General features: G+C 52.5%; 1 long non-coding RNA gene across 1 annotated transcript; it reads left to right on the top strand.

Annotated features, from left to right (window-relative positions):
- The first annotated feature begins 3,699 nt into the window (after positions 1-3,699).
- Positions 3,700-12,503, top strand: LOC141372865 (uncharacterized). The gene is made up of 3 exons (XR_012378393.1): positions 3,700-10,137; positions 10,226-10,369; positions 12,413-12,503. It is a non-coding gene; the product is annotated as an uncharacterized lncRNA (long non-coding RNA).
- Positions 12,504-13,014: the final 511 nt, after the last annotated feature.

Raw genomic sequence — 13,014 nt, forward strand, 5'->3', positions numbered from 1 at the left:
CCTTCAACACACAAACGGACGAGCAGAAGGTGCTAATATTCATCCAGTGGAATACGCTTCCCTGTAAGAAGGAACTGAGTATCATCATAGGCTACAGGGACACAAAAGGACAAATATCGAGTGATGCCCTTACATGAAATATCCAGAACAGGCCAATCCGTAGAAACAGAAAGCTGGTCAAAGGTTGTCAGGAGCTGGGAGGAGAGGGAAACAGGAGTACGGGTTTCCTTTTGGGGTGATATGGGGTTCTGGAAGCCGGTACAGGTGGTGGTGGCACAAGGCTGTGAATGCACTTCTTGCCACGGAACTGCGTACTTTAAAGTGGTTCAAGTGATGACTTTTCTATTATGTAAGTTTTATCACAATTAAAAGAAACACAATATAAAAGCTTCTGTAACTTTCTGACATTTTCCAGGAGAGCAAACGAAGATTTGGAACGGAACATCAGGCACAGAGAGAAACCCTGCCCCGGCGCACAGCACGAGGCCAACACGGCTGGCCCGGAATCCGCGCCACACGTTTCCGGCTGGCTGGCCACGCAGCTCCGCACAATGTCGGCAACGGTTAACGTTTGGGTCACGTCATCATAACAGTCCCAGTTTCTGCGACCTGAACAGATCAGCCACCTGGAACGTGTGGGTCTCTGTCCGCACATGCCTACCTGGAGGAGGCAAGCGCCCACCTCACGGCAGGGACACAGAAGCCGCCAGTGGTCTGCCACAGAAGGGAGCAGCCCGGCTCCCCAGTCTCTCCCCCGAGACTACAGAAAACTAGTAAACACCACTGGATGTTGCGCAGAGAAAACAGCAAATGAAACAAGTCACATATCCCAGGGCACATCATTCAAAAGGGGAAATATATTCAGAACAGAAGCCAAACTACCGGATTCTAAAACTCACATCCCAGTCACCGTGAAGTGAAAAGCAAATCCCGTGGTCGAGAACCGGGACACTCACAGCGCCAAACGTCTCAAAAGCAGACCCCACCACGGTCTTTTCCATCAGGTGTCTTCTTTGTTGCCCTGGACAAAGGCAGCTATTCACACGATCATCTGATGCAAGAACGGGGCACAGAACGGGAGAGGGAAAGACGGGTCAGGGACAACCATCTACTTCCCGCCTTGTCAACCATGTTTGATTTTAGTCTTTGAAAGACATGTAGTTACGTTGATTGTTACCAAACTCACAATTATTTCCGGCAAAATCATTTATTTAAAACAAAAACAAAGCAAAGGAAAAAAAAATGAAAGGCCCATCGTAGCTGAGAGAGCGTGCGATCAGGCCGTTAGCCTTCTGTCTCCGTTCCAGTTTGCCTGGATTCTTACTTTGACCCGAGTCAAAGCAAAGACTGGCTAAACACAGGAGGGCAGGTCCCAACTCCATGGCCAAGGCCAGACCACGGACCGCCCCACTGCGCTCACCTCACTTCCTCCCATCCCTTACCTCCCCTCCTCCACAGAGATGGGGACTGAGAACAAACCTTACCCGGTAAGTACTTTACATGAACACAAAGTACATACTTCCACATTAACAAGATGACATGCAAATTAAGAAATGCTCAGGGGTTAAAAAAAAAATGAAGAATAGAATGCAACATACTGAAGACTGTGGCTTTAAAAATGAAACACTGACAGCAAATAAAAGACTCAAACCTGCTGTTCTCCACATCTTCTTGGATTTTCTTTTGGTTTGGTTCCTTCGCTATTTCTTTGAGTTTCTAGCTTCATGGGCTCAGTACTCTCTTCTTCCTTTAATCAAAGAAATGTTTCAATGTGACTCCCAAGGGGAGAAACGCAAAGCCGACGTTGAAACAATGTCTTTGATGGGAAGAAACACAAACTGCACAGAGAAGTGATAAGATCACCCCCTTCCTCTCCTTCTCCAGTCTGATGGCCAAGTCCTTGCTCCACACCACCTGTGTCTGTCTGCGGACACACACTCCCCCCATCCCACTCTCCACACTGCCGGCAGGGCTCAGTTAGGTTAAGCGATTACAAGAGCGCACAAGTGCTGAACAAAAATTGCAACCCACCCAGCAAAGGCCACTTCTTCTTCCCAAAAGTATCCTATTATCTCATGAGGGCAACTTTATCTTTCACCGAGAAGCCTTCAAATCAGACACTTGACCGCCTCCCACGACACCTCCCTTATCTGTAACTGCATATCCCTGATTTTAAGAAAACACAGGGGCCTGGGCAGCATCATGGAAGACCCCAGGGCCAGCAGCAGGTCAGCTCTGAAGGTGAGCCTCGACCCACGTGGCAGCCTGTCATGCCAGGAGCTGAGGTGCAGCCAGCTGAGTCCACACCTAAAACACAGCAGCAGCTAACTCAGCCCACAGCCAAGAGAAAAGGCACACTGTCCATGAGGTCTGTGCTGGACCTGACAGCCCACAGATGGTATTCATTCTTGACCCCATTATCACTCTATTATTAGTCTCTCTAGGAACAGTTTCCAGTAACAGGTCCTGAGCATTTTCCTGGGTTTTATATGTCATCATGCTTGTATTAAGTACTACAACCAGGTATTGGGAATGCAGGTATGGACTCCACCGAAAAGAGCCCGTTTGCAAACTCTAGCTGAGTACTTAAGCTTTAGAAGCGTCAGACCAGAAGAACAAGGAGAAAACCCTGTAAACTCAAGGTGTTACAAGATTACAGGGCGTTACTAGCGAGGTGACAAGGAGGAGGAAGGCACGTGGGGAGTCAGGAATGAGGGGCCGGGAAGACCAGCTCCCTAAGGTTAGCAGGAGCTGGACAGGCAGGGTCCAGGGCAGGAAGCCCCTTAGGGTGGAGGAAGGGGGCATGGGGTGGGTAAGTCAGCGTCCCTGGGGAGGGGAAACCCTGGGGACGGAGCGGGACTCCCCCAACCCTGGGGCTGGTGCAGGTGCTCTCCCTGGGCTGCAGGTGTGGTCCCTGCCCCTCTCTCCCCGCACAGGGGCAAGGTCTGGAGCAGGAGGGGGGCAGGGACAGTCTTGCAGAGGAGAGGGAAAGGGCACACGAGCAGGAGGCACCCCGACGGAAGCACCAATGCCGCGGGCACAGCTGGGGTCACCGAGGGCACAGCCCGGTCACAGAGAGGAACGAGGTCAGCTGCGGGAACAAGTCACCCAGGGTAAGGCCTCCTCTGGGCCCCACGCCGGCCTTTGGGCCCTCAGGCCGGGTGCCATCCTCTCTGCGGCTCTCCCGGGCTCCCTGGACCCCCCAGGCCCACAGCCCCCACGCCCCCCGCCAGGCCGCCTCCCCGCGGTCAGTTCCGCGCGTGCGCAGTCGCTGCCACCGCGTGCGCCGGGCTGCCGCGGGGGACAGCTGGGAAGGCTGGCTGGCGCATGCGCAGCCAGTGTTGGTGGGGCGGGGCGCACAGGAGAGGCCAGAGGTCCGCCCGGCGACTCCTGGCCCCCTGCGCGCTGTGCTGGGTCTCGGGCGGTGGAGGAGTGCGGACATGGTGCCGCTTTTGCTGTTTGAACGCTAAATGGGATAATGCTGGCAAGAAGCTCACAGGGCCATTGTCGGTGCCCACCTGGCGCAGCTGGGGTGCGACGTGAGCCCGGCGTGCTGGGCGCTGGGCTGGCTGTGGGGGTGTGAGGCAGAGGAGCGTGTTCTTCAGTCCCCAGAAGCACAGCAGGGTTGACCGAGCCTGGGGAGACAGTCGGGAGAGGCGAAACCTGAGCTGAGTCGGGAAAGTAGAGAGTGGCTCCAGGCAGACGGGAGGGGGGCGGGGTGTGTGTGGACAAGGCCACAGCCGGTGGCTGCAAATGGTGTGACAGTTGTGGGTCCCTCGTGCACCGTGGATGCAAGTGTCTGACGCTGGGTTCCCTCAGCAGCACACCCTTTGTGCAGGGAGTTTATTTGGGAGGTGGGCCCGGGAGGCAGGGGTAAGGGAGCAGAACCAGAGACAAGAGGGGGAGAGGTCAGGCTCACCGGTGTTGGAGTGCAAGCTCGCGCTGTGGGCTCAGCCCTGCTGGGGTCCGTGAGGGAAGGTAGACTAGCCTCCGGAGTGAGGAAGGGCTCCTCCAGCCAAGGGGCGCGGGAGCACTGACTCATTGGCTGGGAGGATCCCTCCTGAAAGTCACAGGTGCCTGCGGAAGGAACCGGCCAAACTGTGAGCCTGCATGTGAGTGTGTGTGCCTGTTGGGCGGGGAGGCCCGGTGGGGCGTGGATGTGGCTGCGCAGGTACCGGGGGCACCGCCGGCTCCGGTAACATAACCACATCCTTCCATTGGCGTTGTAGAGCTGGCTGGGCCTTAGAGGGCAGCCGGCTCCTGGGGCAGGGAGGCCTGCAGGAAGCTGAGCGCCTCCATCCAGCGGGAGACCGAAGTGAGGATGGAGGGAGGTGGATACCAGGAGCCTGCAGGGTTCCAGTCTGCATGGCTGGCGGCGTGGGGCTGTCTTCTGACCCCCCAACCCCGGCGCAGGAAAACCACCTGACACGTAGAACAGAGGGGAGGACACGTTTCTCTGCATTACAGTCTGATTGTTTCATAAGTTCTAGTGCCTTTGTGCAAGATGATTAAAGATGCCGTTTTCCTGCCTTCTGAACAAATGGATGTTAAGTGAGGAGCTGTCTTCCTGCTTGAGTGAGTAATGGCCGGACAGCAGCCTTCCTTCGGGCGAGGGCCTCCCACTGCCAGGAGCGCGTGCCGCCGAAGCTTTGCATAAAGATGGCATCTAATCTACAGTTGTGCCTGGATTTGCTCGAACCCCATGGAGGCTGAACTCATTCTATTCAGAACACCACAGGAACAATAACCAAAAAGGGGTACCATGAAGGCAACATCTATCATATGCCTCTTAAAAAACGCCCTTGTCAGCATCAGTGACAATGGCATTACCGCTCAGTCACTAAGATTAAAAATTAGTCATACGTGGAAAATAGAAACAGGTTTTCAGGGAGAAGGAAGCTTTGGTTCCACTGAATAATGCCCCCTTTTTTGCTTGGTAAATGAATGATGCATATTTTCTGATGATATATATTTTTGAGGGTAGCTGTGTCTAGGTGGTCCCAGATGGGGGGTAAAAGCCTTCTTCTCAGGTGACTGGCTGGGCAGATGTCAAAAACATTTTATAAATTATATCCCAGACTATCTGACAATAAGGTATTCGGTGGTGATGTCAGAGTGACCTCCATCTAGAATCTGAATCTTTCTGGCTTAGGTCACAAACGAATTAGTTTGGGAAATTAAGGGTTTTTTTCCCCCACATAGCACAAGCTATCAGTATGGCACAATCATTATTCAAGGCCTCATTTGGCTGGCCAGTGCCCTCTCACCCCTGCAAACCCCCCCCAACACACACACACAGCCCCACTCTCCTGCCACCTCCTCTGCCCCTCGGCAGCCCACGGTCAGTGGGGTCCTTGCTTCCTTGGTCACCAACACATGGAAACAGTCCACAGGGAGCCTCTGCAGCCTCCCAACCCCGCATGCGCCATGCCCATGTCCCCCTTTCCTCTGCCTTCTGTTCTGTGGTTGGACCGTTAGTACTTTTGCCAAAGGCCAGCTGGCCCTGTGGCCCTCCCCTGACCCCACGGCCAAGGGTCACAGCCAGAGCAGAACTCCCCAGACGTGTTCACTTCCTGCGTCCACTTCCTCTCCAGCTTGCTTTTGATTCTGATCAGAGCAGCCATTTGTCTGTGCCCCCCTGAGAAGTCTCCTGGCAAGGTCTGCACTGGTCTGCACCACATCCTTGGTCCCATCCCTCCAGCCGTCGGCAGCATGACACGAGGCATCGGTCACTGGCTGTCCTTGGACCTCAGCCCTCCCCAGGTTTCTCCAGCTCAGCAGACTGCTCCTCACACGTCTGCTGCCCCTCCAGAGCTCCCTGCCAGCCTCCAGCCCCAGGTGCTTCTCCAGCTGTAGAATGCACAGCAGCGGGTTATGAGGAGGCCTCCGTGGTGGAAGACATACAGATGCTCCCAGCTGTCTGCCTGACAGCCATGCTCAGGGACAGCCTGGGGCCCTAACCTGGAACCCTTCTAAGGATGGAACCAGTTCCCCACAGTGGCCAGAAAAATGCCCTTGGGGCCAGGCCACTCTACCAAATTTACAAGGACAACAATTTGTCCCCTTTCCTGTTTCCTTGGACCTCATTGCCGAAAAGTGCCATTTCCCCAGAAGCCAGCAGGTGGGTCACCTGCCTTGTTCAGAGCAGGACGTCTCCCTCCCCACGTGCACACCCGGCACCTTTATATCCAGGAGGGAAAGAGCATAAATGTGGCCTGGGAAGAGTCGAGAGTGTGTGCCCGCAGAGCCCCCTCCCTCCAGGGCCCCTGCGCAAGGCCCCCTCTTGAAGAAGGGAGCTTTAAGGAGTTCTCTCTGTTCCCAAATGGCTTTTTCTTTTGTGCCCCCTGCAAGCCGTCCCTCCCAGTGGCTCTTCCCACTTCTCTCCAAATGACTCTTACCTTGTCTTCAAATAAGAATAAATATGTGTGTCTGTCCTCTGGGGCCTTTGACAGCCCCGAGCTGGTCCCTGACTTGGGTTGGATTGATGGCGCCGTCTTGCCAGGAAGCCAGGTGCATCTTTTACTAGAGGCGGTCTGCAAGTGATAAATGGCTCTCTCACAAACACAAAATTGTTGAGAGTATTTACAAACAATTCATTTTTCATGTTCTGTTGATTCTCCTCCGGCGTCCCTCGGTGACACCCCCACCGCTGATGCATCGGGGGCGATTACTGCCATTGATTAAGGCTTCCTGTGGTCCTGCGGAGCCCGCTTCTCCATTTGTCACAGACAAGTGGCTCGCGCGCCGCAGTATATCATGTTCTCTTCGTGCTTCACTGTTATTTGTTTTTCAATTTGTGTCGTGTACCCTCTAAGTACAGGTGCATATGCCAAAGCTCCGGAATCTTAGCATGCCACAACGTGGACAAATACATGCGTAATTAAATGATCTGGCTTTTCCCCGATCCTGTGCCTCCAAAGCCTGCCTCCCCTGCCTCCCGTTCTGAAGAAATGCAGATGTAAATAAACAGGGTCAACACTGTCACCTAACTGAGACTTGAGGCCGGAGAGTAAGTCATGGAAGTACCACCACTTGCTTGACATTCAAGACTGAACCAAAAAAACCAAACCCGAATTTTTCAGGGGACAGACCTGGAAGTGGCCCAATCCAGGCATGGGGAGGATTTTCTAGAATCGGCTGCTTCCCCCCCCCCCCCGTTTCTCTACCTAGACCAGTACCTGGTGATCCCAGGTCTCCGACAGCGTCTCGCATGGCCAGGAGATGGGCTGGTGTGGGCAGAAGGTTCCGGACCCCACTGCGTGACCGCCGGCCTGTGGGCAAGGCTCTGAACTGCCGGCCAGCCACGTCCTCCGGTGGGATGCACAGGGGCTCAGAAGGGAGCCCGAGTTTCCTCCTGGCTTGGCGGCCCGCGTGTCCATGTTCACGTCAAGAGCCTGTTGGGCTCGGATTTGCAAAGTATGGATCTGTATGCCCGTGTGAGGCTGACGCACCGGTCCGTGCTGCCTCCGTCTGTGGAAACCCCTCTGGTGGCCTTCGTCCCCCTCCAACTACCGACCAGCCATCCGTCTGCCTTTTCTAACCCAAATTCTCCACCTCCTCATTTCCATTCTCTCGTTTTCCCGTCTCATTTTTTTTAAACCTCGAAAGTACAGTAGTGCATTCTTGCTGTGACAAGTCCAATAACACAGAAGCGTGTGTGGCCAGACTCGGCTGGCGGTGCTGCCGGTTACGGGAGCCAAGAGGCGTATTTGTAGTCTTCTTCCTTGTCTTTCTTTTTAAAATACTGACGTGGGATTTTTCCTCCACATAGATGTTATTTTGCAGTTTTTATTTACTTAATGATATGACGTGGGCTTCCTTTGAAGTCATTACATATAGCTCTTATTTTATTTTTTTAAAAGGGATTTTATTTATTTATTTGTCAGAGAGAGCGAGCGAGTATAAGCAGGGGGAGGGACAGAGGGAGAGGCAGGCTTCCCGCGGAGCAGGGAGCCCGATGCGGGGCTCAATCCCAGGACCCTGGGACCATGACCTGAGCCGAAGGCAGACACTTAACGACTGAGCCACCCCGGAGCCCCCAATATAGCTCTCCTTTTAAAACAATTTCATCATATCCTGCAGCATGGACGTGCCATTCTAGATTTGGCCGGACCTCTGGTAGGGAGCATTGGGGTTGCAGTCATGTTTTTGCTCCGTTTTATTTTTGTATTAATTCTGACATTTTTACTTCAGAAGGTGTGACTTCTAAAAGCAGGTTCACGGAAGCAGAGCATGCATATTTTAGATTTTAATAGCTCTGTCCAGATGACTGAACTAGAAGGCGCTGCCTCTTCACACGTGGGCCGGCCTGCACCCTTGGGCTCGTGACCACCCCCTCTCCAGTGTTTGGCGAGCTTCCAAAAGCCAAGAGTCCCACTGTTCCCGGCTTTGCCTTGCCCTGACCCCCAGTGCAGGAGAGCGCATTTTCATGTGGATTTCGTGTTTGTATCCTGGGTGGGATGTCACCTATTGGTCCCCAGCCTGACACCGGCCATCCTCCACCCACCCCTACTGCACGGAGGCCGAAGTTGGAGTCTGCCTTTGCCGCCCGCCCGCGGGTCCGGTGAGACTCCGGGTGGGGAAGGGAGGCTGTGGCCTCCTGCAGCAACAGCGTTGGCAGCGTCGGTCCTGGACTTTGTGGGCCCCCACCTGCCGCCTCCGCTCCTCCACACTGTCCCATTCCCTCACACTGGTGCCGTGTTCCGTCTCCTCTGGAAGTCCCGGGGTGCTGTCCACTCTCCTGGCTGGACGCAGACTGACACCTAACCTTTCCTCATTTTGTCTGTGGTTACCTTTGACTATTTTGGAACCAGTTTTAGGGGCTCTGTTATTTGGGGCGCTCACTCCTTTATCACATGTGTTGCAATTTTTTCCTCTCTCTTCTTCTTTTGACTTTTTCCTGATGTCTTTTGTTAGATAGAAACATTAAATCTTGATATTTTACAGTCTTTTCTTCTATGGTGTCTGGATTTTCTGTTTCAAGATGTAAAATGTTCCTCCAATCCTGAGGTTATTCGAATTGTCTCCTTTTTCTTCTCACACGGTTGGCAGGTTGCTTGTTTACATGGAAATCTTTAAGCCCCTCTAGGGAGAGTTGACATTTTTATGGTAAGTACATATTTCATCAAGGTGTATGGTATGTCCAACCATGGTTCAAGTCTGCTTTTAAATTGCTGAGTAAAGTTGTATACATCTCATAGATCATGTACATTCCATGTCAAGTTTCTTCCTAGACATCAGATGGTCTGGTCACATTTGTGACTGAAAATATTCCCAACTTCTATTTTTCTATTTCTAGTCGTGTGTGTGTGTGTGTGTTAAGTAATTGGTCTCTATATAGTGTCTTAATCTGTTCAGGCTGCTATAACACGGTACCACAGGCTGGGCAGCTTAGAACAACAGAAATTTATTTGCTCACAGTTCTGGAGGCTAAGTCCAAGATCAAGATGCCTGCTGCCTCAGGCCCGGCGAGGGCCCTCCCCCTGGTTTGCAGGGCCTGCCTTCCCGCCATGGGCCTGCCTGCTGGGGGCTGCAAGCTCTGGCGTTCTCTTCTTGCAAGGGCTCTGATCCTGCTGTGGGGCCCCACCCCCCAGCCTCACCTAAGCCTAGCCATCCCCCCAACCTTCCTTCCAAACACTGTCACAGTGGGGGCAGGGCCTCAACATTTGAAGGGGGGGCACAGTTCCATCCCTAACAGCGTAAAACTAGCTACCTCACCAAATTCTCTAATCAGTTCTGATAGTTCTTTTGGCTGATATTCTTGGGATTTCAAATTATGCAATCATGTCACCTGAGTATAAAGAAAATTTTGTCTCCTTTCCCTAAGATTTTGTTTTCCTGCATTATTATTATTATTTCCTTAACTGAGAACTACAAAACCACGCAGAAGAATAGTGGTAGTAGCAGGCGTTCATATCTTGTTCCTGATTTAAATGTGGATGGTTTTAAGATTTCAATATGTAATATACTCATTGTCTGCATTTGATACATTGTCTTTATCAAACTGAGGAGTTCCCTTCCATTTCTGTTGTACTTAGAATCTGTTACAGAATAGTGGCTGAATTGTTCAGATGTGCTGGGGGCCTATGGAGATTCCCGCACGGCTTCCCCTCTGTAAATCTGAGATCACCTTGGCTGGTGGGTTCCTGATGTGAGACCTACTTGGTCAGGCAAATTATGCATTTAGCACACTGCTGGATCTGATTTGCTGTTATTTATATTCCAGTGGTGTACCTGTGTTGTGTTGGGACACTTTTGGCTCAAGCATCAGAAAGCCCAACTTGGAGTGACCGGGATGGAGAGGAGACTGGTTATATCAGCAAGCCAGAAACCAGAGGAGGAGAAGGGCCAGGATTCCTTGCCACCTTCAGTATGTCTGTGCTTTCCCCCTCGTCGCAAGATGACCACACAGTTCTTGGTGATGCGCCCAGTAATGACAGCATCCAGAGGTGGGGGGCATGGTCTCCTCCCATGGGGCTCTCCCAAGTGTACCCTGAAGACTCCTCTCTTTTTTTTTTTAAAGATTTTATTTATTTATTTGAGAGAGAGAGAGCACGAGAGGGAAGAGGGTCAGAGGGAGAAGCAGACTCCCCGCCGAGCAGGGAGCCCGATGCGGGACTCGATCCCGGGACTCCAGGATCATGACCTGAGCCGAAGGCAGTCGCTTAACCAACTGAGCCACCCAGGCGCCCCTGAAGACTCCTCTCTTGACCCACTACATCCTCAGCCTCCGGGTGCAGATCAGTCACTGGCAGAAGGCCTGCGGGGACCTCTGTAGATCACCGTGTCCTACAGGCGTCCGGGCAGTGAGTCTGTGTGTTGTGCCCAGGCATTGAGGCCACTTAACGGCCCCGGCCTCTGACAGCACCCCCTCCCCATGGCCCCAACCCCCTCTGGTTATACAGCAGCAGTCTACACCTTCTGGGGCGGAGCCTGGCCATCCTTCCCTGGAGGATGTGGCTTCGCAAAGGAAGTGGTCCCAGGAGCCAAACGAGACTCTACTGATAGGGGTGGGGCAAGTAGATGGGGCCAGGCCACCCACAAAGTCTGCAGCTTATGTTTGTTGATGGGAGCGATCCACGGCGTCTTGGGCCCTCTCTTCCTCAGACCTGGCAAGTTAGCCTGGTGAGCTGGGTCGGGGACCAGCACCCCTTTGGTAACTTGGCCTGTTTGACTAGCGGGGAAAGCACGTGTTCCCAGCCAGCTGGAGAAACCCGCCGCGTGCCTGTGAGAGTCCGGAGCCGCTTTCAGCCGTTCAGTCCATGGCTACTGGTCTGCTCCTATCTTCTCCACTCTCTTGGGTCAACTTGGATCATTTAAGTCTTGATACAGGATCAGCCATTTTCTTTAGATATTCCAGGTTACATTCATAATGCTTTCTGAGTCTGCAGAATCTCCCCGTGGCTTGCTTAATCCTCTTTTGCCTTAGCATGGTGTATTTGTATCTTCTCTCTGAGACAGCCACTACCCTCGGTCACCCCAAACACATTCTTGTCTTCCCAGCTGACAGGAAGGAATCGGGAATGCGGTGCTTTCCTCTTTGACACTTCTTTTCTCTTGTTCCTCCCTGGAACACTGAGGAGAAGGGACCGGTCTCTATTACGAGGTGGGACAGGGGCCTGGGAGTGGGCACTTTGGGATGGTGGCCTGGGGACAAAGAATAAACGTCTCACTCCCCGTGGCTAAACAACTGTGTCCGGATCTCAGGCAGTCAGAGGCCAGTCCTAGTTGATTACACTCTCTTTTTTCACTGATGGGTCCACTCAAGGATTTATCAACTTTGTTTTTTCCCACTCAGCTTTTTTGCTATATGACTGATGCCAACTTTTAATCTTTAGTAATTTCCTCTTTGCACTTTTTTTTGATTTGGTGAATTTATGTCATATATAGAAATACATGTATACACACACCTACGTATAGGCAATAAACTCACCTAAGTTTACAGAATTGCCTTTGGTTTATTCCATACGTTTTATATAATGTTATTTACTTCCTAGTTATGTTTTAGGTATAGTTTGTATTTTAACTTTCCTTATTCTAGAAATATCTCCTCGCTTCCAAATGGTTATATTTTCCGTTGCCAATTTCTAAACATTCACTCTCTAAAAAGCAAGCTTTGGGATGGCTTTATTACTGAAGGTGCCCAGGTTCACCAACCACATAGTTCTGCAAGAACTGCTTAGCAAAGCAGCAACCTCCCCCAGCCCGGCTGCCCCTCCCCAGGGGCAGCCCCTTGTGACCCCTGGAGTTGGTGAGTTGTGGTATTGAATCCCACAGTTCTGAACAACATGCTTCTGCAGTTTCCTAATTTCGGGGTCACTCACTGACAGCCTCAGGAGGATGAAATGTCAGCATCTGTCCCCTCCACTTGCCCTGTCTCCCTCCACCTTCACCTCTCCCCTCCTCCTAATAGAATCAAGTGATAATTGACCTGAGGTCAAGATGCCAGGAGGACATCTGATTACATTATTACGGCTATGAAAAGGAATGCACAGCTGAGTCAGGTAATATTCTGTGATTACTTTTTATTTTCCCTGTCTTGTTTTGTTACTACTGCTGTGTCAGATGTTGTGTCCAGGGCGGGCCAGGAAGCTTAGCTTACAGGGTTTAGCTCCCTGGGCTGCAGGCCTCCGCGTGCATGTGGCGGGCGAGCGAGGCCGTGGCTCAGCACCGTGACACCGCAGGGACCCAGGCCGGTGGTTAGGATGGGAAGGCTGGAACTTCAGACGAACCTGATGAACACTGGCCTGGTTACTGCTTAGGCACTGGTGTTTCTGCCCCTACAAGAGGTGTGTCGTTGGTGAGGCGAACCCCACAGGAAATCTGAGTGTGTGCTGGAGCTACCCGGGAGCCAGGGAAGTTATGGAGGGACCCGCGTGGAGGTCCATTGCTGGGACAGCCCTTCAGGGAGTGCAGGCTCTGGACAGAGTCCGATTCTGGAAGCAGGCCAGTTCCTCTGGCCAGGCTGGTCCTGGAGGCCAAGTTGGTTCTACAAGTTGTTTGTGGAAGACGATT

Source organism: Callorhinus ursinus, unplaced genomic scaffold, assembly GCF_003265705.2.
Source record: "Callorhinus ursinus isolate GAN/ISIS: 27379988/994484 unplaced genomic scaffold, GSC_fseal_2.0 scaffold5, whole genome shotgun sequence".
NCBI classification, from domain to species: Eukaryota; Metazoa; Chordata; class Mammalia; order Carnivora; family Otariidae; genus Callorhinus; species Callorhinus ursinus.